We start from the raw sequence: 6013 nt of genomic DNA on the forward strand, positions 1-6013 counted from the left end.
TGAGCCCAATACAGACAAATGCTTAAGTCTTTTTACAACAGAGTTTCAGTTTGGAGATACTACATGTACAGGAAATGTTTATGGTTTTAATTTTGGGTTCATTTGTGAACGTAAAATTTAATGTTTAACATATATTTTGTTGCGGTCATGACACAATATAAATGAAATCATTTTATATTTTTCACTCACAACAATACTTAATGATAGGAATGTCGTTTTAAGTTGCTTAGGATAACTTAATTTAAAAAAAGAATACGTTTCAATTACTAACCGGTAGTTTTTTGTATATAGTTTCATCTATTGTCATGTTGTTTTTTTTTCGATGTACCATTTCTACTAGTTTTAAATATGTGTTTTGTACAGCTTTTAGAGTAAATGATATTTTAGATAGGTGCTTAATATTAATGACATAATCAATAATAAAAATAATAATAATAATAATAACAATAATAATGATAATAGTAATAGTAATAGTAATAGTAATAGTAATAATAACACTATGTAATTTGTGTTTTTGTATATTGTTTATTGTTTCAATAAATATTGCCATTAGTAGTTGGTCCTTACTGTAACATTTCATCTTTAATCCTTATGAACTGTGGGATAGTGCTATTTGACTGATTTGTTTGTAAAGTTCTCTTTCTGATTCTGCAGTGAATGTGTTTGGATTGTCACCCCACTGGATAATGGACAATGCGTATCTTTACTATAAACTTCCTGTACATTAATTTATGTCATTAACGAATTAAGTTAAAAAACAACAGTAATAGAAAGAAAATTACTTAAATTGCCATTATACGTTCATCTATCCAATGAATGTTCATTCAGTTCTTTTTTAATAAGACCATTTTTCATTGCCTATTTTATTCTTCTGTGATTCGGGACAATTCTTTAATTTTCGTATTAAATGCATACGCAACATTTCCGAATTTCAAGAACTCTAAATATCGGGCTTTTTTACAGTCATTTCAATCAGCCAGGTCATGACCAATGCATGAAGATATTAACAACTGCAATATTCTTCATCGTAAAGAGGTAGTTTCCCAAATTCAACCATATTACAAAAATCAATATGTTCCTCTTGTCTCTTACAGCTACACTAAGACAATAAGAAGTAACATTTTCAAGCATAAAAAGACATTGCTATCGTCCTTGCGGACAAAGCTTCAAAAACTTAATCGTATTTGTTTGTAAAGCGAATTACCTCAATTGCCTTTTTAAGGAATTATGCATTGACAGTAATATCACAGGTAATATCATTTACAAACGTATTACATTTGACAAATATGAAATGAAATCCTAAACAACCATAAGTCCTTCATGTCTTCTCTCAACATTGAAACAAAATATGAGAACTTACTTAACTTGTATTGGATTCCCAAACTTCGTACGAATCCATGCAAAAAAAGGTATACAGCTGGATCTTTCTCTACAAAAGAGATGCCAATTCACCTTTCAAAGATGTTGTCCACAGTGAAGGGTGGACAGCAAGGTAGTTGCAGTACCACCCATCTGCTGTCGTAGTAGCATTAATCACATGTGAGTACTTAAACATTCTAAAGATTTACTTCAGAACATAAAACCTCCAGCTTTGCGGAAATTAGTTCTCTCCAAACGTTTGACTTCTCAACTCTTTACACTATGTTGTAACCAAATAAAAAATTGAAATCTCTTTTGAAAGGACTTATTCGTAAATCTTTTGCTGTTTCGAAAAATTATGTTGTACAAATCCGCACGTTTTTCAAAAACATCACAGAAGAGCAAAGTGTACTACACAGAAAAGCAGGTTTACGATATCCTTGATTTCCGCATTGATAACATATTTGTCACATTTAATTTAAAGGTTCTATTTTTCAACAACAAGTTAGTATTCCCATGGGCACTAACTGTGCTCCTCTCATGATTCTCTCAATATTGTTATTATATTCATACGAGACTGAATTTCCTCAGAATCTCATAAAAAATAAAATATATATAAGATGCTAAATCCTTTAACTTAACATACAGATATATTGACAATGTATTGTCCATCAACAAGTCTTGTTTTGGTAAATGGTTACTGTCAATATATCCACCACAGCTCGAGATAAAGGAGACTACAGAAACAGCTTGTTCGGTATCCTTTTCGGACATGCATCTCGAATTGGACAACAGTGGTTATCTCAGAACTTAGAGTTATGATAAAATAGACAACTTCAGTTTCAGTATCATAAATTTTCCTTACCTATTCAGCAATATACCTCCATCTCCTGCATTTAGTGTTTATATTTCACAATTGATTCGCTACGCTATATCAAGTACTAGCTACTCTGATTTCCTTGAACGCCATAAATATCTGCGTAACAGATTCCTGAATCAGGGGTATGAGGAAATGTGTGTCAACAGGTCTCTTACCAAATTATTTTTGGAATTTAGTCCTTGGTTGAAAAATACTCAGTTTCTTCTAATTTGTGCTAATGTGACCGCTGATATTCCGACTATGACGCAATAACATGGAGATGTTATTTATTTACCACTTGTATATTTACACCACAATGTGAGAGGGGGGTTTAACGCACTATTAAACCTTGATTTAACCCACCATCTTGTTTGAAATGCCCGTACCAAGTCAGGATCATTGCGGTACCAGCTACCCCGGTGGTGGGAAAAATATTTGTTTGTTTTATTTATTGTGGACTTGATTTTGGATAGGATTAGTGTTCGGTAATTTGTTGTTACCATTTATTCTTACCAAAAACATTGGATTAAATAATGTCAATTCTAATCTACCATTTTTAAATGATGGGTGTTTATCTAAATAAAGAGAGATAAATCAAAATTTCTAGAATGATATTATTTTTTTAGCAGTCAAAGACCTATACTTAATTTCTTTTTAATGGCTTATCTTTTTTAATGTTTTCTCCGATGTCCGCTTTTTCTCTAGTGAGATTGAATGCTCGATAACAAAACGTATTGCTGACAATGAAACTTACATGCACTTGGTACAGAAATTCAATTAGTTCACGGGGATTAAGCACAATATACAACGAAATTCAATCACGTTATGATTTTAATACTGTGCCTTTTTCCATTTGAAACACTGAGTCTTAATTCATTTTATATTATGATAATTACACTTGAATTATGCTGACAATATTATGGTTTGCTTTCAAGAATCTGTTCGCTGTCAATTTATAAGAATTCTTATGGGAATGAACTGTGCACTTCTTATTCTAATAATCCACCTAAACAACGTTTGATACAGAAATTTAATGACATAGTAAAAAATATATATTACAGTGAAATTCTAATAAATATCCTATATAGATTACGATGTCCTCGTGTTAAATTTTAATTTTAGCACGTGAATTTGTTTCGAAGCAACGACATTAACTTTGTTAAATTAGTTTCGAACATACCTGATAATGGTTTTGTTTTCAAATGGATAAAATCAATAACGCAATTCAGCACAGTTTTTAAAACCTAATGACAAGCAGGACACAAATTATACTTATTTTTAAGTACCAGTCCACATAAAATCAGTCGCTTCCTATGTTAGATTTGATTAAACGTGTAGAAAAATCCATAAAACAAACGATGCTGTTTTGGTCTACATATGCTATATCTTATGTGTCATTAGTCCTTTTTGAATTAAGATCTGTACTTCTTAAGAAAACCACACTAACTTTCCAAAAAATTCAACCAAATCAAGAACGATAACTCTTGCAAAGTGCTAATTTCATATACAATATATACAAATTTTATTTCAAAAGCGCAACATCAAATTGAAAAACTGAGACTTTACGAGGCTTCGTAACTGATTTTAAATTGGAAATATAACCCTATCATTGGACATGCTAGAAAGGGATGTCCTGTTGATTCTTTCTTTATAGTTTACAAGTTGAGCTTATAGTATGTACCATCAAGGAAGAATGTAAGATTCAAGTTTTGCAAACTTCCAATCGAAAGGGACAAATATGAATCAAAACTAAGTATGTTTACAGATGACATCCAATTATTCAATGAAGATTAAGCTTCGACCATTAGATCTTTTCAGATTATTTTAAAATGTGAAAAGCCTCAGAATCAAAACTTAATTATGATCAAACAAAAGATTTAAACACAAGTAAATCAAATCATAATTTTAACACTTGTAATTCAGCATGGCTACTACATTCGTCATGATAGGTTATGGTCCTCGAAAAAAAAGAACGTACATATTTAGGAAACAAGAAACTTGACTTTTTTCGCCAAATCTTTCATTTTCATTTTTTCATTTTGTTCTTTAGAAAGTCAACACGAGAATGCCAAACACATACGCATTAAAATTAAAAAGTTGATTTGGGAGTCTATTTGGGGCGAAGAAATAACTTAAATTGGCCATATTCGGGGTTGAAAAATGCAGTATATGTAGGGTTAACATTTATTCTTGGTAAATTTAATTTCCCTTTTTAAAAAGCCTCTTTTGCATCACCCATTCATAAAAAAAAGTTTCAACAGATAAACCTATTTTGGATTTAGACAGCAACAATTTAAGAGCTTTAGAGCTTTTAAAGCAGTGAATACAAGTTACTGATTACTCACCAGTAAATCATATTGCCCATGTCTTCACTGAACTAAATAGTCAAGAAGGCAAATCGTCCTGTATAATTCTCCAAAGGACCATGAATACCCGTCTAATTAGCACTTATCCCAGTCTTTTCCTCACCTGTCAGACAACGCTAGTCAAGATTTTGTTCCAAATCAGGAATTCATAGCAGTGCCAGACAAGGAATTCATTAATCTTCCAAAAGACACACATGTAAGAAATTACGTGACTAAACAAACTCCTCTGATGATACAGTAACGTGGTATAGAGGAATTCTAACCCGGTAACAAATAATTTAGTGGAAATTGTATAGGTGAACGAACTGATAAAATTGTCAACATTTAAAAATTTAAACACTAGTTCGGCAGAAGATCAAAGTGGTAAAATGAGAAATGGGATTGAAATACTGGCACTGAGTCCGCAAACTCCCAGTCTAGTGACCAAGTATGTCGTTTGGCAGTAAGAACAATAAAAAAAAAGACCAGACGGAAACGAGCTGTTTTTTTCTGCGTTCCGAATAATGAATATTGAAGGAAAAGAGTATTATTGGGTTGCTAAGTGTGATCCGTTGCCATCTGAATATAAAGCCTATCACGACAAAGGGGTGCTATAGCTATTTTATATAAGATTTTTAAGAAATTTATGATACAGGCTATAGATACAGAATCCTTTGTATCGAAATAAAAAAGTCAAATGTTTAGCTCAGTATATATTATTGGTGTATATATGCCTTGAAGTGAAAAAAAGCTCGGCGGAGCCTCGCATTTCCAACCCGTTCCGTCGCCTCATCACATATCTTCAATAATTTTCGACAATGTACCTATATTGTATATGAATGTGCACGTTGTCCGGAATGTATGTTTAGGCAAAAGGGACGGCTGTTTGAACATCGGAACTTTTCAGCAAAGCTTGGTCTGATACGTTGTCCGCATCCTTCTTAACAACTTGCAGAATTAGTATGAAACTTAATGGGGTGTTAAATTACCAGGTCTGTTGGCGCGCATATTGTCAGAAATTTATTTTTGAAGAAAATTCGCATTCATATTCTGCCATTGTTTTGTATGAGTACAAAAATAGTACTGATTGTGGTTTGGAGTTGGATGTTTTAGAAATGGCAGCAAATTTGTGTGTAAAAAGTATCTAGTCTATCCAAAACAAATTGTGTCCAATATGAATCGTGTGTCCACTTTGATCCTCGGATGTACAGGGTCAAACAAGCTGCGGTGGTATAAGTTCCTTCAGGGGCAATTTTTTTGTATTCAAATAATGACTGTTTATAATACACCACCATATTGTTATGGGTGATGTAAGAAAAGTTCCATACTTCCTAAAACAAAAAATCAACTCTTAAGTATGAACATCATTTCCAATTGAAAGTTATTGAGCCATCCATATTCTTAGGCTCTGTCCTAATAAACACGATTTGTGCATTGTCAAAATTGTATG

This window comes from Perna viridis, chromosome 8 (genome assembly GCF_037379345.1).
Source record: "Perna viridis isolate PV_CMFRI_1.1 ecotype Kerala chromosome 8, ASM3737934v1, whole genome shotgun sequence".
Classification (NCBI taxonomy): Eukaryota; Metazoa; Mollusca; class Bivalvia; order Mytilida; family Mytilidae; genus Perna; species Perna viridis.